The following is a 23,244-nucleotide window of genomic DNA, read 5'->3' on the forward strand; positions in this document are numbered from 1 at the left end:
TTCTTTCCTCTTTCATCACACCCTGAGCAAGAATCACCATCATCTGCCTTCGCTGCTTGGACCAATAGGGTGAGAGGTCTCCGTGGGATCTGGGGTCTCTGGAGGAATTTTTTCTTTCCAATATCCCTTCCCTGCTTCCAATCACAAATTTAAAGATGATTACCTTTGCTTATAGCTCCCATACACTCAAACTTTGTCCACCAATCTGCTACAACCAGTACATCCATAAACTGGTGAAGCTGCATCAAGATACCTTGCAAATTTTAATAAATGCCACGTCTAATTGCCAGAGTTCACTAGATGCACCTGTGAGTACACACCTGTGGACCAAAATAGAACTAAAGGATTATGCTGGCTGAACCTGGTTCCCTTTTCAATCCAGGGACAGGACTCTTCCCTGTGCCCACAGAGCAGAAAGAGAATTCACCATGCCCAGTCCATAATGAGGGCCATGCACTCACAGAGACAATTGGAAGCATTTGTTAATTTTGTAATTTCCTATGAGGTAAACCTCTCTGTATTTAATGAAATAAATTCAATGATCTGCATATGAATCAGTGAGACTATAACACGCTAAAGTTAATATGTCATGGAATTATGCCGAGTTACTTTGAAATTGACTGATTTTTCAAGAGCATGAGACCACATTCTAATTTTGAGTAAGTGTATGGCAAGTTCATGTCACTGAGAATCTGGGATGACAGAACCTGCTTTCACAAAGATCCTTAGAATGTCATAGATTCCTGTATTGCTCTGTTGATTTGGCGTATTTTGAAATCTGTGTGTTTACAATATGAATTCATTAAAAGTCAATTATCTGCTCCTCACTTTGGATTTTTCCATAAATACTAGATATATTATACTGATGGTCATGACTTATTTTAATGTACATTCTGTATAGAACAAAACAATTTTTGGTTTTTGGGTCAAACCCGGCAGCACTCAGGGGTTACTACTGTCTCTATGTTCAGAAATCATTCCTGGCAGGCTCAGGGGACCATATGGGAGGCCGGGATTCAAACCACCATCCTTCTGCATGCAAGGCAAATGTCCTACCATCATGCTTTATTTCTGGCCCCAGACAAAATATTTATTTTTGCTTTTTTGGAACCACACCTGGTGACGCTCAGGGGTTACTCCTGACTATTTGCTCAGAAATCATTCATGACTTCGGGGACCATATGGGATGCAGGGTGATCAAACTATGGTTCGTGTTAGGCTAGAGTAGGCAAGGCAGACGCCTTACCACTCTGCACCACCACTCTGACCCCAGAAAAATATTGGAAATCAATTCTTGGCACCATGCATTTTGTCCTCCATATATATGTTCATATTTCATATGTCTATTAAAAATAAAAAATCCTAGTCCAGATCTGCCATACCAGGAGGTTTTTTCCCAAGGATCAAAGATCTCTCACCCACACAACTCTGGTACTTTTACTCAGAAAACGCTCATGACTTGGAGGACCATATTGTACTCTGGGGTATCAAACCGCAGTTCGCCCTAGGCTAACACATACTGCTTGCACCACTGCTCCAGCCCCCAAAATAACATTTTGAATGACATATCAAGATATTACATTCATGGGATAAATGAGGTTTGAATAGCAGAATATTGGGATTTTACAATGTTGGAGAACTGGAGTGTCAGAATTGTACTGTTAGAATCTGGAAATACAAAGACAATGGAATATTGGGATTTTAGAACATTTGTTTGCATTTTAATATTGGTTTATCTGTGTAGTGATGGTTTTTGGTAAATGTGCAAAGGGATGAGTTTGGAACCTTGCAGAACTGATTTTTTTATCATAAGAAAATTTGTGTTTCAATTTCATTGTGATTGAATGGAATTAGTTTTGGGGGCTGGAGCAAAAGCATATCAGTAGTATAGCCTTGTATGCAGCCTACCAGGAGCTGATCAGGATTTGATCCCTGGCATCCCATATGGTACCTTGATTCTAACAGGAGCTCTTTCTGAGTGAAGAGCCAGAAGTAATCACTAAGCACCACTGAGTGTGGCCCAACAAAGAAACAAACAAAAAGGTAAACTTTAAAATATGTGCCACAAACAAAACTCCGTGTTCCATGGAGGCAAGATATAAATTATAGAGCTACATGATTCATTGGTGGATGGAACTAGTCACTTGAAATAACTGTTGGTGTTCTAGTATTTTGTAATAAATTCTGTGTTCATATCATTGCAATAAGGGTGCCTATATAAAAACTGAAAAAATTCAGTTATTTTATCACATGCTGTTCTTCATTCTAGAGTACAAAGCAATCCGAAAGTTCATCAGATGAGTAGATAAGTTTAGTAAGTGTTAGCATATGTATATCAGATCCATAAGAACAAAGATAAAATAAAAAATTATGGGCCAAAGGGATAGCACAACAGTAGGGTATTTGCACTGCCGGACAGACAGTGGTTCGAATCTGGCATCCCATCTGGTCTCTTGAACTTGCCAGGAGCGATTTCTGAGTGTAGAGCCAGAAGTAAGTCCTAAGCATCAACAGTTTTGACCCAAAAACCAAAAAAATTTTTTCTAAATTTATGTTTACTACAATTTTTTTTGGTTTTGGGGTCACACCTGGCAGCACTCAGGGATAATTCTTAGCTCTAAGCTCAGAAATCACCCCTGGCAGGCACATGGGATGCCGGGATTTGAACCACCATCCTTCTAAACACAAGGCAAAGGCATTATCTCCATTCTATCTCTCCGGCCCCAGTTTACTATAATTTTGATGAAATTGGAAGTATCATGTTAGGCAAATGGGTCAAAAAGAACAGGTCATGTATACATCATTTGACAACTGGAGTAAACATAAAAAGGAAACAAGGGACATCCATTAAACACAACATTGTTCTTGGAGAAAAATTTGTCCTTCCACATAATAGGAGGTTAGTGGGAGAACAAAGTGGAAGACTGGGGTGTCAAAGGGAAGAGTGGGAGAATGTCTATGGCAAAGATTAGGGTGTGTGTGAATTAACTATGTGATGGAAACCTTCTTGTAACCACGTTGCATACCTAAAATGGAAAATAAATGTGGTGTAAAAACACCAGGTCACTAATGCAGCTCTAAAAGACTGCATTTCATAGGCGCAGCAGTTGTGTGGGTGACAGTGCTGGGTACCCAGACAGGGTGCCAGGCAGGGCAGGTTCAGGCAACAGAGGGCTTAGGGACCATCAATCTAAGTTCCCGTCCTCGAACAGGTGTAGATGCCTAGGATTTTTTTCCCTCAAGTCCTGGAATCCTGTAATTAAAATAATCTCTGAACTAGGCACAAGTGAAGCACATTGTGTCTTCTCTCATTTGTTTTCCAATATTTATTTCTATTGGAGAATTTAATATAAAAGATATTGTAGTAGATGTGGTCAGATCTGAATACTCACAACTCCCATTGTTTGGCAGTATTTCATAGGTAATAAGAGTTGTAAGAATGCCGAGTTGAGAATTTTGACTGGGTCCTCTCTGCAGGGGTTGTCTGGTCAGTGTGGAGCGCTCAGGTTCCATCCAACCAGGCACCACGGGTAAGTGGCCTGGTGCAACTACGAAAATCCTGGGATTTTATGTATTCAACAAAAGCCCTCTGCAATAGGTTTCCATGAGAACATTATGCATTGTCTCCTGAGTTGCTTCTGAGTATTTTAATTTATTACAGAATGTACATGTCAAAATAAGTTTATGACTGTGTTTATAATATCATATCTGTTCTTTGGAAAAAAATGTAAGGAGCAGATGATATTTAAACTTGGAATTAGTCCAAATTTTAAACATACTGATTGCAGTCTATCTCAAGCCAAGTTTCTGATTTCAAGTTCCAGAGCAATAAGGCTCTGTGGTTCAAGATTGGTTTAAAAAACTGCAGCTGTCACAAAACCGCTGTGAGTCTATTTTCATCATTCAGTGAAGACCTCATTGTGGTCTACTAGGTCCAATGGCTTCAGTTAACTAATCAGGATTTGGACATTAGGCTGTGAAAATCTACGAGACTATGCCATCCCAGTGGGGCCCGATCGTGAGAAATTGTGAGTGCTGCCTGTGTGTGTCTGTCTCCTGTCCTGTCACCTGAACCTATTGGGAGTGTGCCAAAAAGAGGCTTCAGCAGAGCACTTTGGCTCTGCTTCGCTACGCGACCGTGCACTGTTTCAAAGGAAAGAACACCATTGAAACAAGAAGAAAAAATCACACTAAGAACTGTGCTGGATTACTGAAGCCCAGCATTTCTCCCCAGACTGTCTTCTTTGCTGTATGCTCGGGCCTAAGATTTGATCCTGTGTGAGGCTTCATCGAGGGAGGACACCCCTTCCTTAGAGGCAAGTCAACCCACCCATGAAGGGCGGAGCCAGAGGAGCATGTCCGCATATATCATTTAGCAAATGAATACCACTACTATACGTAGAAAAACCCACAATACAAGTGTGACAATGGGGAAACAACGCAGGCCAGCATCAGACATAGACAATGAAAATGACAGTTCTGATGACCAGAAAACGACCAACCAACTAATCAATCTCTCAGATAAGGAGTTTAGACAAGCAATATGGAAGATGCTCAAAGAACTCAAAGAAACCATGGATCGAGTTGAACAGAACACTAATAAGAACGAAGAAAATATGAAGACAGAAATCACAAAACTCCAAACTGAAATAACAGTTCAAATAACAGGCCTGAAAAATTTAGTAAATGAATTGAATGACAAAATGGATAAGCTCTATACCAGGGTAACAGAAACTGAGAATAGAATTGGTGCTGTGGAAGATGAAATAAATAACAACTTTATACAGTGGGAGAGATTGGAGACAAATTAAAGCAAATAAACAGACAATGGAAAAATTAGTCAAAGAATGGGAACAGATGAAAATAGAAGTTTATCATAAGCTCAACAGAAACAACTTAAAAACCATTGGAGTCCCAGAAACCCAGGAAGAAAATTTCCAGGAATAATCAACGGTCAAGAACAGCATTAAAGAAAAACTTCCAGGGCCCGGAGAGATAGCACAGTGGCATTTACCTTGCAAGCAGCTGATCCAGGACCAAAGGTGGTTGGTTCGAATCCTGGTGTCTCATATGGTACACTGTGCCTGCCAGGAGCTATTTCTGAGCAGACAGCCAGGAGGAACCCCTGAGCAAATTCGGGTGTGGCCCAAAAACCAAAAAAGAAAAAGAGAAACTTCTAGAGCAAAAAAATATATGTGATCAAATCCTGCATGCCCGAAGAGTACCAACCAAAGGAGACCCCAGAGAAAATACCCCAAGACACATCCTAGTCACAATGACAAATCCCACAGATAGAGACAGAATTCTGAAAATGGCAAAATCAAAAAGGGAAATTACATTCAAGGGAGCATCCTTGAGATTCACAACAGACGTATCACCAGAAACACTCAATGCCAGAAAGCAGTGGTGGGACATAGTGACAAAACTCATTGAAATGAATGCTTCACCTAGAATACTGTACCCAGAAAACTCACTTTCTGGTTTGATGGAAGAATATATGGTTTCACAGACAAAAAACAGATCAGAAACTTTACAGACTCAAAATCAGTCTTAAGAGAAAAACTGAAAGACCTAATTTAAGAGAAGACTGACCAAAAGACACACCAAATTTCGATACAAAGGTGGCATTAAATCCCAGGACAATTCTTTCGCTCAATGTCAATAAACTAAATGCACCATGTAAGAGACACAGAGTGGCTAAATGGATCAAAAAACTCAATCCAACCATCTGCTGCCTACAAGAAACACACCTAAATAGTCAGAAGAAATATAGACTCAAAATTAAAGGCTTGAGAAAAATTATCCAAGCAAACAACACCCATAAAAAAGCTGGAGTGGCCATACTAATATCAGATAATGCATACTTTATACTCAGGAAGGTTGTCAGGGACAAAGATGGACATTTTATATTAATCAAGGGGTATGTAGAGCAAGAAGAAATCACTCTTCTAAACATATATGCACCGAATGAGGGTTCAGCAAAATATTTAATACAATTTAATACAATTGTTGACAAATCTGAAAAATAATATCAATAACAACACAATAATTGTGGGGGACCTATATATAGGACACTCCATCCCCAGAAACCTGGATACACATTCTTCTCCAATGTACATGGAACATTCTCCAGGATAGACTACACACTGGCACATAAAACATACCTCCATAATATCAAGTGGATATAAATCTTGCAGACTAACTTTGTAGACCACAAGGCTCTGAAATTATATGTGAAATCTAAAGGGACACAAAAAAAAAAACTTTAACACCTGGAAGTTAAACAGCCTCATACTTAATAACCAGTGGGTCAAGATGAAATCAAAGAGGAAATCAAAACTTTCCTGGAAACAAATGATAATAAAGACACAAAATATCAGAACTTATGGGGCACAGCAAAAGCTGTACTAAGAGGAAAATTTATTGCTTTGCAAGCACACATAAGGAAGAAGGGGCTTACCTGAGTAGCTTAATGACGCAGCTCATAGAACTAGAAAGTGCTCAACAAAAGGATCCAAAAATAGGGAGACAGAAGGAAATAACAAAGCTGAGAGCAGAAATCAACAAACTGGAAACCCAAAAAACAATTCGAAAGGTCAACAAAAGCAGAAGTTGGTTCTTTGAAAAAGTAAACAAGATTGATAGTCCACTGGCAAAACTAAGAGAGAAAGAAACTTGATAACCCGTGTTAGGAATGAAAAAGGAGAGATCACTACTGATATGACAGACATTCAAAGGGTAATCAGAAACTACTTTGAGAAACTCTATGCCACTAACAATGAGAACCTGGAACAAATGGATAAATTCTTGGACTCTTATTATCTTCCATGGTTAAATGAAGAGGATGTAGCATGTCTGAACACCCCCATCATTATTGATGAAATTAAAATGGTAATCGAATGTCTGCCCAAAAACAAAAACCCAGATCCATATAGATTCACTAATGAATTCTTTCAAACTTTCCAAGAGGAACTACTACCAATCCTGGCAAGACTCTTTCATGAAATCGAAAAACAGAAACCCTTCCAAATAGCTTTTATGAAGCCAACATCACCTTGATACCTAAACCAGACAGAGATGCTACAAAAAAAGAAAATTACAGACCAATATCGCTGATGAATGCAGATGCAAAGATCCTCAACAAAATCCTGGCAAATAGGATTCCATGCTTCATTAGGAAGATCATCCACTACTATCAAGTAGGTTTCATTCCAGGAATGCACGGATGGTTTAACATCCGAAAATCTATCAACATAATACACAACGTCACCAACAAGAAAAATAAAAATCACAAGATCATATCAATAGATGCAGAGAAAGCATTTGATAAGATCCAACACCCATTCTTTTTTTGTTTTGTTTTGTTTTGTTTTTTTGGGCCACACCCGGCATTGCTCAGGGGTTACTCCTGGATGGAGAGAAAGCATTTAATAAGATCCAACACCCATTCTTTTTTTTGTTTGTTTGTTTTTTTGGGCCAAACCCGGCATTGCTCAGGTGTTACTCCTGGCTGTCTGCTCAGAAATAACTCCTGGCTGGCACGGGGGACCATATGGGACACCGGGATTCAAACCAACCACCTTTGGTCCCGGATCAGCAGCTTGCAAGGCAAACGCCACTGTGCTATCTCTTCGGACCCCCAACACCCATTCTTGATCAAAACTCTCAGCAAGATGGAAATGAAAGGAACCTTTTGCAATATAGTTAAGGCCATCTACGACAAGCCAGTGGCAAATATTATCCTCATTGGAGAAAAACTAAAAACTTTCCCTCTAAATTCTGGCACAAGACAAGGCTGTCCTCTCTCACCACTCCTATTCAACATGGCACTGGAAGTACTTGCTATAGCGATTAGGCAAGAAAAAGATATCAGGGGCCGGAGAGATAGCATGGAGGTAAAGCGTTTGCTTTGCATGCAGAAGGTCGGTTGTTCGAATCCTGGCATCCCATATGGTCCCCTGAGTGCGGCTGGGTGTGACCCAAAACCAAAAAAAAAAAAAGATGTTTCTGCTTGGAGGCAAGAAGGAAACTGGGACACTAGCGGAGGGTAGTGGGCACAGGTAGAAGGATTGGTGTTGCATGTCTGAAACTGCATGCCTGAAACTCCATTACAACCATCTTTGTTAATTCATGGCAATTTAATAAAACGAAAAAGATATCAAGGGAATCCAGATAGGAAAGGAAGAAGTCAAGCTCTCACTGTTTGCAGATGACATGATGCTCTACTTATAAAACCCTAAAGACTTTACCAAAAAGCTTCTAGAAACAATAAACTCATAGAGCAAGGTGGCAGGCTACAAAATTAACACACAAAAATCAATGAGTGGCCTTTCTATACACCAATAGTACTAAAGAAGAAATGGACATTAAAAAATAACCCCATTCACGGTTCGGCAGGCCTCCGCCATGCCGGAAGCCTTCTTGACCAGGCCTGGGTGGCTGCGGTACTTGGGTAACCCCAGCACCCCTCTACCGCCTTGCTCCAGATATCCAGGGCTTCCCTGGGCCACATGCCTGGGCAAGCTGGTGAGTTGGGCCCCTTGGCGGAGCTTGAAGGTACCCTAAGCTTTCCCCCATTATCCATTCATCTCCTTAGGGAGTGTCTGGGTGGGGCTCCAAACTTCTGACCTTTCAGCTTCTTGAAGTCACTGGTAATCTCTTTCCCGGCTATATTTTCAAAGATACATTAATAGTACGCACTATCATTGAATTATGTTTTTATGTATGCAGAATGTCCATTTTGTACTCTGCCCTTTTGCACACCCTACAAAAGATCATTTTTCTCTTTTATTTCCCTAACCCCTATTATCATTACTCCTCATTTACCCTTTCTAACTTAAGTACTGAAGAGTCCTAAGTCACAGACCAAAGTGGTGCCCTGGAGTTAACACCCACCCAACTATTCCAAAAGGCATAAAAAGGACACGTATGTTATTTTCAACATTTTATGGATGTTTTCTTTGACGGCTATAACTTTTGCTGAATATTTTCTTATACAGTGACGATCCCCCCCCCCACTTTTTTACCTTCTCTTTGTGAACTGCTCAATATAGAATTTGGTGTGAAAGAATCCCTCAGTTTAATGCTTATGTTTGAACCAAGTCATGGTATTGTTGGACGTGTTCTTACGCCCCCATATACTCTGATAACGCCACGTGGCTTTATTTCTTGTTTGCTTAGGCACACTAAAACACTATACATATCAATAAGTTCTTATCTAATAAAGATGGGAATACACAAATCTTGTAGTTCAATGGGATCTTACTCCCTGAACATTGACATAAAGACCTGGCACAGGTCTCAGAAGAATGGGCATTCTCCATTCACCCCTGATCTAGAGAAGACATCTACAAGACATCCAAGGTTTTATATAACATCACCTGGAGGCATTCCTCTACCAGGAAAGACCCTACAGCTGCCCTGACATCGATCTACTCAAAAGAGACTTCCCTTAACACTGAGAAGACTTAACAAGAACAATGACCTGCTTACTGGTCAGGGCTTCCTGCATTGCCCCTTAATTGTGAGGTTTGTCTATAACATCACCTGGAAGCAATCCTCTACCATGGAAGACCCTACCACTGCTCAGACAGGAAGAACCTACCACTGTTCAGACATCGTCCTGCTCAAAAGAGACTTCCCTTAACACTGAGAAGACTTAACAACAACAAGCTGCTTACAGGACAGGGCTCCGTGCATTGCCCTTTCATGGTGAGGTGAAACGAGAAGACACTCCACATCATGACTTCAATGTAGGATATGCAGATTCCAGAATCTTTAATACAGAAACATGATACCAACAACAGAGACTGTGTGAAAAGTGTGTTGGCACTACTGACAATGTCTTGGATCGGACGATAACTTGCCTGAATCCTAGAGCTGTTCTTATGCCAGGAAACTTCAGGGGTAGGAACTCTTTGTATTTAGGCCAAAGTTATTCCTTTCCATGCCTCTCATATTTTGGTGGGCCTATGCAAACAACAATTGCCACTCTAACACAGTTTTTACTGTGCTCCTTTGACTCTAATCCTTAAAACGCACCCACTTAAAACTTGAGGTTAACTTAAGCTAATATGCATGTACATGGAAATGTAAAAAATACTATGCCTCTAATGTTTAACGAGTTACATAAGTTTTATGGCTTTAGATTGCATTGTGTGCTGTTAAGAAGTATTATAATGTGCTACAATTTGGGGACTTGAGGGACAAAGTAATTGCACATGGATTCTGTTTTATTTATCTTAACTTTCTTTGGCTGAAAGTTCAAAGTTAAGATATTAGCAAGGGGACTTCTGAGAATTATGTTATGGGTGATTGTCCTTACACTGTAACTTTACCTTGTCCTCTTTCTTTGCATCTTTTGTTCTCATAATTCAAAATAAAAGAATTAAAAAACAAAACAAGGGCCCGGAGAGATAGCACAGCGGTGTTTGCCTTGCAAGCAGACAATCCAGGACCAAAGATGGTTGGTTCGAATCCTGGTGTCCCATATGGTCCCCCGTGCCTGCCAGGAGCTATTTCTGAGCAGACAGCCAGGAGTAACCCCTGACCATTGCGGGGTGTGACCCAAAAACCAAAAAACAAAACAAAAACAAAACAAAAGGCTCTGAGCCAGAGAGATAACATAAAGGTAGAGCGTTTGCCTTGCATGCAAAAGGATGGTGGTTGGAATACCGGCATCCCATATGGTCCCTTGAGCCTTCCAGAAGTGATTTCGTTTTTTTTTTTTTTTTGGTTTTTGGGCCATGCTCGGCGGTTCTCAGGGGTTACTCCTGGCTGTCTGCTCAGAAATAACTCCTGGCAGGCACAGGGGACCATATGGGACACCAGGATTCGAACCACGCACCTTAGGTCCTGGATCCACTGCTTGCAAGGCAAACACTGCTGTGCTAGCTCTCCGGGCCCCCAGGAGTGATATCTGAGCATAGATGCAAGAGTAACCCCTGAGCACTGCTGGGTGTGATTCCAAAACCAAAAACAAAACAACAGGGTTCAGGGGCAAAAGAGATAGCATGGAAGTAAGGCATTTCTCTTGTATGCAGAAGAACAGTGGTTCGAATCCCAGCATCCAATATGTTCCCCCGAGCCTGCCAGTAGCTATCTCTGAATATAGAGCCAGGAGTAACCCCTGAGTGCTGCCAGGTGTGACCCCCCCAAAAAAGGCAGGGATTTCAAAACATTTTAAACTCATGCCAGAGTATTACTATGTCAATCCTGGACATGATTCCTGGCACTCGATAGTACTGCCAGGAGTAATTCCTGAGTACAGAGCTGGAGTAACCCCCTGATCTCTCCCGGGAGAGGCAACCAAACACACCTCCACTAATCAAAATGTAAAAACAAGAGAAATGGGGACAGCAAAAGCCCAGTTTTGATCCCTGAAATTCCTTATGATTCCAGGAGTGATCCTTGAGTGCAGAACCAAAAATGTGATGAATATTTCGTAGTTTGAACTCAAAATAAAAACAAAAAGCAAACAATACCAAGACTGACAGGATCGTGACTTATGAAATCGGAACTATCGGGATAAATCTATGGCCATCAGCTTTCAAGGCAGGTAATGAAAAATCTCTATGCTGTTTCTCCAGGCTCCTAAATGTTTTCAAAGATTTTAGGTACCAAAACAAGTGATGCTTAGTGGACCTAGGGACCACTCCTAGCAATGTTGGATGTGAAGCATGAAATGCCAGAGATTTATGTAGGACCTCGCACTGCAATGTGCTCTCCATGATCAATCTATTCTCTTTTTGTGTTTGTTTGTTTTGTTTTGGGGTCACACCTGGCAATGCTCAGGGGTTACTCCTGGCTCTACTCATAGAAATCACTCCCGGCAGGCACAGGGGACCATATGGGATGCGGGGATTCCAACCACTGTCCTTCTGCATACAAGGAAAACGCCCTAACTCCATGCTATTTCTTTGAGTTCTTTGAACATCTTCCATATTGCGACTCTAAACTCCTCATCTGAAAGTCTGACTAGTTGGTTGGTCATGTTCAAGTCATCAGAGATGCCATCATCATTCTCTATGTCTGGAACTGGCCTGCGTTGTTTCCCCATTGTCACACTTGTATTGTGGGCTTTTCTACGTGTTGTGGTTGTATTCATTGGCTAAATGATGTGCTCAGCCGGGAAGCGAAGCGAGAGCGGCCGTACTCCTCTGGCTTCACTGTCTCTGGGCTTGTAAACTCACCTCCAGGGAATGCTTCAGGGAAGGCGAGCTGTCCTCAGATGAGCCACACAGAGGATGAAATCAGGCTGAAAAAGGAGCACAGCAAGAAGACAGGCGGATAGGGGTTCTGGCATCTGATTTCCAGCAGAGTTCAGCTTCCAGCACAGTTCTTAGTGTAATTTTTTTCTTCTTGTTTCAATGGCGTTCTCTCCTTAGAAAGAGCGTATGGCCGTGTAGCGAAGCGGAGCCTCTTTTCGGCCCACTCCCAAAAGGTTCAGGCGACAGGACAGGAGACAGACACACACAGGCAGCACTCACAATTTTTCACAGTCGGGTCCCACTGGGCAGGCGTAGTTTCGTAGATTTTCCCGAGCCTGACGTCACCAACAGGGGACCTGACTTCTGCAAAGTACTGCTTATAGCCGGTTTTCACATTATGAAGCAGTTCCTTGGTGTGCCCGCCCTTGAATGAGCCTCTGGGCGAGCGAGTTTTCTGGAGCCTCTTTTTGGCCCACTCCCAAGAGGTTCAGGCGACAGGACAGGAGACAGACACACACAGGTAGCACTCACAATTTCTCAGGGTCAGGCCGCTATTTCTTTCTTTCTTTTCTTTTTTTTTTTTTTTTGGTTTTAGGGCCACACCCGTTTGATGCTCAGAGGTTACTCCTGGCTATGCACTCAGAAATCGCCCCTGGCTTGGGGGGACCATATGGGATGCTGGGGGATCGAACCGCTGTCCGTCCTACGCTAGCGCTTGCAAGGCAGACACCCTACCTCTAGCGCCACCTTCCCGGCCCCAACTCCATGCTATTTCTCCGTCCCGGATCATGTATGCTATCTTGTAGTAGTGTCTTTGAGTAGTATCTCTCCTTGAAGACAACTTCTACAAGTTTCTTCAGACACAGGACACACAGGGATTGAGTCCTTCCTCAGACACTGCTGAGATGTGGCTTTGAAGACAAATGGAGCCAATTTCAGAAACCTTTATTCATCTTTCCTTTAAGCTCACCCCAAAACAGCGATGTACAGCTTTGTTCTTGACTCTTGGTCATCTCCGCCTGGCAGCTACAGTTCCTAAAAGGCTGACGATGCCCTTTCCAAGGTAGGAGGAGTCACTCTGTTTTCTATGGCATTTGCTATGACCAAATGACTAAATAAATTGGAATGGGAGGGACTTGGTGTGCGCTCTTACATCAAATCCTGCTTAATATCTTCCAAGAATCTAGTCTTGTCCCAATGGAAATAAGTTTTTGGCGGAGGTGCTGGGATCAACATTGGGTGTGGATGGCTAGAACTGACCTGGAGATAGGACTCGGTTCTTCATTAAGTTGTCTCTGCTGAGCTTCAGTCAGAAGCAGGATGAGGATCAAGCCGATAAGCAGGAGTGGGAGGGAGGCGGTGGTCATAACATGGATAGGTAATCTGAAGCCAAAATACATTTTATGGGGGGCAGGAGAGAGATCATGGAGGTAGGGCATTTGTGTTGCATGCAGAGGACAGAGGTTCGAATCCCAGCATCCCATAGGGTCCCGCAAGCCTTCCAGGAGCAATTTCTGAGCATAGAGCCAGGAGTAACCCTGAGCGCTGCCGGGTGTGACCCCAAAACAAAACACCAAACAAAAACATTACATATTATGACTCAGCTTTCGAGTCACACATTTTTGTTTTGTTTTCATTTGTTTTTCTAGGATCACACCTGGCAGTGCTCAGGGATTACTCCTGGCTCTGTGCTCAGAAATAGTTCTTGGCAGGTTCAGGGGACCACATGGGATGCCGGAATTCGAACCACCAACCTTCTGCACGCAAGCAAACACTTTCCCTCCATGCTATCTCTCCGGCCCCCGAGTCACACTTTTTCTAGAGACTGTTGTTGCAGAAATGGGTTTGTGTATACCCTCAATACTGTGGCCACATTATCAAGGTGGGTTATTGCTGATGCTGAGGAAAGGGAGGATCCTCTGCTCTCCTTCTGACCTCTGACTGAAGCTCGCAAACAGGTCCTGAAAACAAGGGGCTTCTCCCATTGTGTTTCCTCTGTACTTTTATGAGATGTGACCTTACACTGAAGCCTTGCCAACACTTCCTGCGACATTTGGCGCCCAATATACACAAAATATCCTTGTGTGTATCCTCTGATGTCTGATGAGACGTAAACTCACACTGAAGCCTCGTCCACAATTCCCCAGACACAGGGCTTCTTCCCTTTGTGTGTCCTCTGGTGTGTGACATAAATGGTGCAATTGAAGTCTCGCCTACACTGTCCGCAAACTTCTCTCATGCGTTGGACGAGTTGATATTTCACCGAAGCCTTGTCCACTCTCCCCACACGTGGGGATTCTCCCGTTTCGACTTGCTTATGATGAAACCGCCTCTAACTGAAGCTTTGTAATTTTGACTTCAAACTGGAGCCTCAACTACAGTCCCTGGAAGTCTGTGGTTTCTCGCCTGTGTGTCCTCAAGTCACAGACGGATTAGTCCAGATACTAAGGAATCTTCTGGGGTTTCTTGAAAGGTGGGTACAGTGGCTGTGGGGGATAGAGGTCATAAACTCAAATTGGGGCGGAGCTCTGTTCCATTTATTCAAAGGAAAGGTGGAATATTTACTCTGGATTGCTTTTTTTTGGGGGTCACACCTGGCAGCACTCAGGGGTTACTCCTGGCTCCATGCTCAGAAATCACGCCTGGCAGGCTCCGTGGACCAAATGGGATGCTGGGATTCAAACCACCGTCCTTCTGCATCTAAGGCAAACACCTTACCACTGTGCTATCTCTCCGGCCCCTACCCTGGATTTTTTGACAAGTCATAATTTTCTTTATATTTTTAAACATAGAACCATGTCATCAGCACTCACTGAGAACTTGACTTCTTTCTTTCCTTTTTAATTTTATTTATTTATTTGGTTTTTGGGTCACACCCGGCAGTGCTCAGGGGTTACTCCTGGCTCTACTCTCAGAAATTGCTCCTGACAGGTTCGGGGGACATTATGAGATGCTGGGATATAAACCACCCTCCTTTAGCATGCAAGGCAAATGCCATACCTCCATGCTGTCTCTCCGGCCTACATTCAGTATTTGTTAACCCTTGATATGAACGCACGTAGGCTAACAGCAAAGTTAGATTTCAGAGTAATTGTTCTGTAAGACTAAATCAAAAATACTTGAATCTATGCAAATGTCCCTAATAAGCTGTGTTTATAAATCTGAGTGTTCTTTAAAATGTCAGATGAGGGGCCAGAGAGTTAGCATGGATGTAAAGCGTTTGTCTTGCACGCAGAAGATGGTGGTTCGAATCCCGGCATCCCCATATGGTCCCCCGAGCCTGCCAGGATCTATTTCTGAGCATAGAGGAAGGAGTAAGCCCTGAGCTGCCAGATGTGACCCCCTCAAAAAAAAAACCGAAAAGAAATGTCAGCTGAAGTCATGTCTCCGTTTTTATGCTACATGCCCTTTTATCCTAAATGTCTCATGGATAGACAACCAAGGCTTTAAGGGTCCGAATGCCTGAGTACAAGCTTTCTTCCTTACATATGCTATTTTGAAATGCCCTCTTTGAATACAGGCAGCTTTGAAAAAAACCTCCTTTGGATCCTATATGGAATGCTAGGGATCTAACCAAGGTCCATCCTAGATCAGCGATGTGAAAGGAAAATGTCCCATGGCTCTGGTTTTAACATGCATGCTTTTTCAATCTCTCTTCCCTGCCACACACCCCACTCGTTAACAGCCCTGTTCCCTCGTTAGCTTAAATGGTGATTTCCAAGAATCCTATGTACAAATAAAGTTTGAGATTTGTGCTTCAAAAAGATGTATATGCTGAGTGATTAACTATAAGAAATATGGTATCGGGCCCGGAGAGATAGCACAGCGGCGTTTGCCTTGCAAACAGCCGATCCAGGACCAAAGGTGGTTGGTTCGAATCCCGGTGTCCCATATGGTCCCCCGTGCCTGCCAGGAGCTATTTCTGAGCAGACAGCCAGGAGTAGCCCCTGAGCATAGCCGGGTGTGGCCCAAAAACCAAAAAAAAAAAAAAAAAAAAAAAAGAAATATGGTATCAACTCAAGTGGAAACTTCATGCCCCAAATGTAGGGCATTGGACCACAGGGCCAAACAAACGTGATGCAGGCAATAACGCACACAAACTTAAGGGCGTAACACAAGATGAGGAACTCTCACATATAATATAGCTTCTAAGTTAAAGGCAAGTCATGGAGAATGCCTGAGTTATTGCAAAGCAAAACACAAATATACAAAAGGCTTTATTTACCAGGAGATATATTTCATGTAAATAAATCCTCTTAAATATAAGAATTCTGCCTAAGCCTAGGAATCAATTTATTAAGAATGCAACATGCTGATCAGAAATACTTAATCAGGGACAGATTCTTTAATGTGTTGAAATATGACCTCTGACTGAAGCCTCGCCCACATTCCCTACAAACATGGGCTTTTCCCCTGAATGTGTCCTCTGGTGTTTGATGAGACTTGACCTATCTCTGAAGCCTCGCCCACATTCCCCACAAACATGGGGCTTCTCTCCTGTATCCTTTGGTGTGTGATGAGACTTGACTTATGACTGAAGCCTCGCCCACATTTCCTACAAACATGGGGTTTCTCCCCTGTGGATCCTATGGTGTTTGATAAGAGTTGTGCTATTGCTGAAGCCTCGCCCACATTCCCTACAAACATGGGGCTTTTCTCCTGTATGTGTCCTCTGGTGTGTGATGAGAGTTGACCTATGACGGAAGCCTCGCCCACACTCCCCACAAACATGGGGCTTCTCTCCTGTGTGTATCCTTTGGTGTATGAAGAGACTTGACCTACAACTGAAGCCTCGCCCACATTCCCTACAAACATGGGGCTTCTCTCCTGTGTGTGTCCTCAGGTGTTCGATGAGCTTTGACCTCTGACTGAAGCCTCTCCCACACTCCTCACAAACATGGGGCTTCTCTCCTGTGTGTATCATTTGGTGTGTGATGAGAGTTGACCTCTGACTGAAGCCTTGCCCACATTCCCTACAAACATGGGGCTTCTCTCCTGTATGTGTCCTCTGGTGTGTGATAAGAGTTGACCTCTGACTAAAACCTCGCCCACATTCCCTACAAACATGGGGCTTCTCCCCTGAATGTGTCCTCTGGTGTTTGATGAGACTTGACCTATCTCTGAAGCCTCGACCACATGCCCCACAAGCATAGGGCTTCTCTCCTGTGTGTATCCTTTGGTGTTTGATGAGACTTGACCTATGAATGAAGCCTCGCCCACACTCCCCACAAACATGGGGCTTCTCTCCTGTGTGTGTCCTCAGGTGTTCGATGAGCTTTGACCTCTGACTGAAGCCTCGCCGACACTCCCCACAAACATGGGGCTTCTCTCCTGTGTGTGTCCTCAGGTGTTCGATGAGATTTGACCTCTGACTAAAACCTCGCCCACACTCCCCACAAACATGGGGCTTCTCTCCTGTGTGTGTCCTCCGGTGTGTGACGAGCTTTGACCTATGACTGAATCCTCGCCCACACTCCCCACAAACATGGGGCTTCTCTCCTGTGTGTATTCTTTGGTGTGTGATGAGATTTGACCTACAACTGAAGCCTCGCCCACATTCCCTACAAGCATGGGGCTTCTCCCCTGTATGTGTCCTACAGTGTTGGATAAGATTTGAGCTATCCCTGAAGGTTCGCCCACACTCCCCACAAGCATGGGGCTTTTCTCCTGTGTGTACCATTTGGTGTCTGATGAGACTTGATCTCTGACTGAAGCCTCGCCCACATTCCCCACAAACATGGGGCTTCTTCGCTGTATGTGTCTTCTCTCCTGTGTGTATCTTTTGGTGTCTGTTGAGACTTGACCTGAGGCTGAAGCCTCGCCCACATTCCATACAAACATAGGGCTTCTGCTCTAAATGTGTCCTCTGGTGTTTGATGAGACTTGACCTACCACTGAAGCCTTTTTCACACTCCCCACAAGCATGGGGCTTCTCTCCTGTGTGTGTCCTCCGGTGTATGATGAGACTTGACCTATGACTAAAGCCTCGCCCACATTCCCTACAAACATGGGGCTTCTCTCCTGTGTGTATCCTTTGGTGTATGATGAGATGTGACCTACGACTGAAGCCTCGCCCACACTCAGCACAAACATGGGGCTTCTCTCCTGTGTGTATTCTTTGGTGTATGATGAGAACTGACCTATGACTGAAGCCTCGCCCACATTCCCTACAAACATGAGGCATCTCTCCTGTATGTGTACTCTGGTGTGTGATGAGATTTGACCTCTGACTAAAGCCTCGCCCACACTCCCCACAAACATGGGGCTTCTCTCCTGTGTGTAGTCTTTGGTGTATGATGAGATGTGACCTACGACTGAAGCCTCGCCCACACTCCCCACAAACATGGGGCTTCTCTCCTGTGTGTGTCCTCCGGTGTATGATGAGACTTGACCTACGACTGAAGCCTCGCCCACACTCCCCACAAACATGGGGCTTCTCTCCTGTGTGTATTCTTTGGTGTATGATGAGAACTGACCTATGACTGAAGCCTCGCCCACATTCACTACAAACATGGGGCTTCTCTCCACTGTGTGTCTTCTGCTGTGTGAAAAGTTTCGACTTGTGACTAAAGCCTTGCCCACACTCCCTCAAATCATGAGGCTTAACTTTTGTGTGTGCCTTCTGGTGTATCACATTTGATACAAGAGTGAAATCTTTTCTAGGCCTCACATTCTTATCTCTTAAAAATCTTTTTATTCCTAATCCTTGACCTACTTTACCTTTGTGCTCTGGATTTAATGTATGCCAGGAGTTATTGTTTTCCTCACTTGAAATCTCATGTTTATTAGAGCTCCCTATTTGACTGTAACATAATCTAGATGAGGCTGTTGAAATTTTATCTATAGGTTTGGAACTTTCTTTGTGCTTTTTACTTTCAAGTATGTCATTTCTAGTTTTGTCATTGTAAGTATTAGAATGTTTTTGCCATTGGTTCTGATTCCGAGGAAAGGAGTTCTCTGATGAAGCTTTCTCTCTGGGCAATGCTCCTGGGACTATCCAAGAGGGATGAATTGGGTTCATGTGATGAGTGAGGATGTTCTGATTGGAGAAAGTCCGTGACCAGAAGGGACATGGGTAGATTTCTGGCTTTGGTTCTGCTGAAAGAAGAATTTGGTCAGAGTAGAATTGAGAAGGCTTTCTGGACCATAGCTCTATCTCCTACTAAATTCTGTTCTCATGGCTTTCCTTATTTTGTGGACAAGGCAAGATAAGACTTCATATTCTTAAATATTCTAATTTCTGTTTTTGGAATTAGAAGGTATATGCAGAGTTGCCCACAACTTATTTCTTGCTCTGGGATATGGGATCACTCCCTGTATGCTGGTACCTAACAGTATGTTTTATCTTACCATTTATAATTATCCTAACTTTTAAAGTTAACGAACTCCATATTCAAAATATTTTATTAGTTTTTGGGCTCAGCATTACGGGCAGTGAATGGGAGCAAGACAGTTTCTGCACCAATGATCTTGGAGCAAGAAGCCCCACTCCAGGGACCCCATTTCACACAGGCCCACAATGTTCCACTCCCAATCCATTACTTCCTCCCAAGAACATCATCCCACACTCACCTGCAAACATGCCCCTTGGCAGCCTCTCCAGGATTCCATCCTCCAGCCAGGAGATCAGCAAAGGTTTCACCTTGCAATGCCCTGCCCAGAAGAGTATTTTCTGGGGTTAGATAATGGGAAACGAACTGAAGCATGAGTCTAAGGTTCTATTGAAAGCTGACAAGCCATAGGACAGATGAGAATGCGCTCTCAATATCCATATTTGCTATTGCACAGATGAGATCAGATTGAAATGAAATCAAGAGTCTAATGGAGGGGGCCGGATAGATAGCATGGAGGTAAGGAGTTTGCCATTCATACAGAACGTCAGTGGTTCTAAATCCTGGCATCTCATAGACACATTTTATACAATTAGTTCAATAGATCAATTTCTTGAATATCCTGAAACTCCAGCATACTAATCCATTAAAAGAAAACTGAGAAAACGAAGAAAGACTCCTGAACCTAGGAATATGGAGAGAAATCCTGGAAAATTTCCAAGTCCACCAATATGCCTTACAGATGAGGATCGAAAATAAACTCTTAATGTTTCAGCAATGAAATAAAGAAGTTACTAGCCAGCAAACTAAGAAATCTAAAGCTGGGAAAAAAATAAAAAATAACCTAACTCTGGACAATTCAACCAACATCAAGAACTGTTTTGGAAAATGAGACTGCATAAAAATAAACTTGAAGGACTGAAAAACATGTCAGCAAACCACTATGGCTAGCATTAAAAGGTAGAAAATCACACTGACAAACTTGAAGACAAACTACAAACCAGAGCTGATTAAAGAAGTCAAAAAAGAAAGGAGAGCTGGGGGGCGGATCGGTGGCACAAACGAGAGGGTATTTGCCTTGCAAGTGCCTATCCTAGAAGGAACTGTGGTTCGATCCCCCAGTGTCCCACGTGGTCAAACAAAGCTGGAGCGATTTCTGAGTGCAGAAACAGGAGTAATCCCAGAATAATGCCGGGTATGACAAAAAAGGAAAAAAAATGGGGCCAGGGAGATAGACTGTGGTAAGAAATTTCCCTTTCAAGTGGCTGAACCAGGACCCACAGTGGTTCAAATCCCATATGGTCCCCTGTACCTGCCAGAAGTGATTACTTAGCAGAGAGCAGGAGTAACTCCTGAGTGCTGCCGGGTGTGGTACAAAATCCAAACAGTGAGGGAGAGACAGAGAGAGAAAAAGCAGTGAGACAAAATGAAGGGTACTTAATGAACAAAGAGAAGAGAGATAATCTCCAATATATTGGAATACAAGATGAGAGGAATATGTGAAAATAGAAGAACAAGAAGTAATAGCAGATAACTTTCCTACTCTCTGAAAAATTAAGTGGGAAAAAGAGAGCTAAACAAAAGAGAGCCCCAACAGAACACAAACAATACATATATTGATCCAAACAAAAAAGTAAACAGTGACATAGATTGAATCTTAAAAGGACTTAAGAAGAAACACTTTAAGTAGAAAGAAAGGACATACGAAACAAATCACCTCTCATTTCAAACAATGCAAGCAAGAAAAAGAAGATTGACCTAGTTTCTACTGAATAAGGTAAGTTTTAAGGATCCGGAGCAGTGGCGCTAGAGGTAAGGCATGTACTGTTGGGGAGTTTCACCTTATTTTTCTCTTTCGTCTCTCAAACCGATGATGAGAGCCTAAGGATTCTGCCCATTTTCGACACATTAGACTTCTACCCCAGTTTATAACTTTTCTCTTCTTCAAACAAAACCACATTAACTTGAACAATCTAGTCCTGCCTCCCAGTTAGAGAGGGGAATAAGGGAGACACCAAGACCAAACAGGTGCAAGACGACTAAGTAGTAAACTAAGTACAGAGGGGACCACATTTTCTAGCAGCCCCGGGGGTGAGGGAGGAGGATTTGGGTGGTAGGACAAAACAGTGGTGTAGGGAGGACAAATCGGTGATGGGAATCCCCCTGATTTTATGTAAATATGTACCTAAAATATTATTGTCAACAATATGTAAACCACTATGTTCAAAATGAAAATTATATTAAAAAATAAAAAAATAAAAGACAGAGTGGCAAAATGGGTTAAGAAGATGAATCCAATCTTCTGCTGCCTACAAGAAACACACCTGAATAGTCAGAACAAACAGACTCAAAATCAAAGGCTGGAGGAAAATCATCTAAGCAAAGAACACCCTCAAAAAAGCTGGGGTGGCCATATTATTATCTGATGACACCAACTTTATACTCAGAAAAGTGGTAAGGGACAAAGATGGACACTAATCAAGGGATATGTGCAACAGGAAGAATTCAGACGATAAAACATATATGCACCCAATGAGAGACCAGCAAATTATCTAAAACAGTTACTGACAACTCTGAAAGAAGACATCAAGAACAACATAATAATTGTGGGAGAACTCAACACAGCCCTATCAACACTTGCTAGGTCAACCAGACTGAAACCAAACAAAAACATACTAGCCCTGAAAAGAGTAATGGAAGAAAGAGGACTAGTAGATATATATAGTACACTCCATCTCAAAAAACCTGGATACACATTCTTCTCCAATGTACAAGGGTCAATCTCCATGATAGAGTACATGCTGACACATAAAACATACCTCCACAAAATCAAGAGAATAGAAATCTTGCAGGCTACCTTTGCTGACCACAAGGCTCTGAAATTAGATGTGAACTACAAAGGCACACAAAAGAAAAACTTTAACAACTGGAAATTAAACACCCTGCTACTGAACAAAACAGTGGGTCTGAGATGACATCAAAGAGGAAATCAAAACTTCCCTGGAAACAAATGATAATGAAGACACAAACTGCCAGAATCTATGGGACACAGCAAAAGCAGTCCTGGGAGGAAAATTTATAGCCCTCCAAGCACACATCAGGAAGGAAGAAGGGGCAAACCTGAATAATTTAATGACACAGCTCATAAAATTAGAAAATGACCAACAAGAGGAACCAAAATCAGGGAGACAGAAGGAAATAAAAAAGTTGAGCAGAAATCAATGAAGTGAAAAACCAAAAAAACAATCCAAAAGATCAAGGAAAGCAGAGTTGGTTCTTTGAAAAAAAATAAACAAGATTGATAGACTATTGGCAAAAGTCACAAAGAGAGAGAGAGAAACCTGATAACCCGTATTAAAAATGAAAGGGGGGGAGCCTGCAGAGATAGTACAGTGATTTTTGCCTTGCAAACAGCAGATCCAGGACCTAAGGTGGTTGGTTCGAATCCCGGTGGGTTTCCCATATGGTCCCCCGTGCCTGCCAGGAGATATTTCTGAGCAGACAGCCAGGAGTAAACATCTGAGCAATGCCGGGTGTGGCCCAAAAACCAAAAAAAGAAAAAAAAGAAAAAAAAAGAAAAGAAATGAAAAGGGGGAGATCACGACAGATATTGCAGAGATCCAAAGGGTAATCAGAAACTACTTTGAGAAACTTTATGCTGCTAAACATGAGAACCTTGAAGAATGGGAAACTTGGACACTTAT

The 23,244-nt window shown here is 42.7% G+C and overlaps 1 long non-coding RNA gene across 1 annotated transcript in view; it reads right to left on the reverse strand.

Annotated features, from left to right (window-relative positions):
- The window catches only part of LOC126000655 (uncharacterized), a 71,880-nt gene extending 53,194 nt beyond the window's left edge, over positions 1-18,686 (reverse strand). Inside the window, exons 1-3 of the long non-coding RNA XR_007492831.1 lie at positions 18,602-18,686; positions 18,182-18,265; positions 17,156-17,407 (exon numbers count right to left, since the gene is read on the reverse strand). This is a non-coding gene — a long non-coding RNA (uncharacterized LOC126000655). The remainder of the gene's footprint in view (positions 1-17,155; positions 17,408-18,181; positions 18,266-18,601) is intronic.
- Between the last annotated feature and the right edge of the window lie 4,558 nt (positions 18,687-23,244).

This window comes from Suncus etruscus (assembly GCF_024139225.1).
Source record: "Suncus etruscus isolate mSunEtr1 chromosome X unlocalized genomic scaffold, mSunEtr1.pri.cur SUPER_X_unloc_7, whole genome shotgun sequence".
Classification (NCBI taxonomy): Eukaryota; Metazoa; Chordata; class Mammalia; order Eulipotyphla; family Soricidae; genus Suncus; species Suncus etruscus.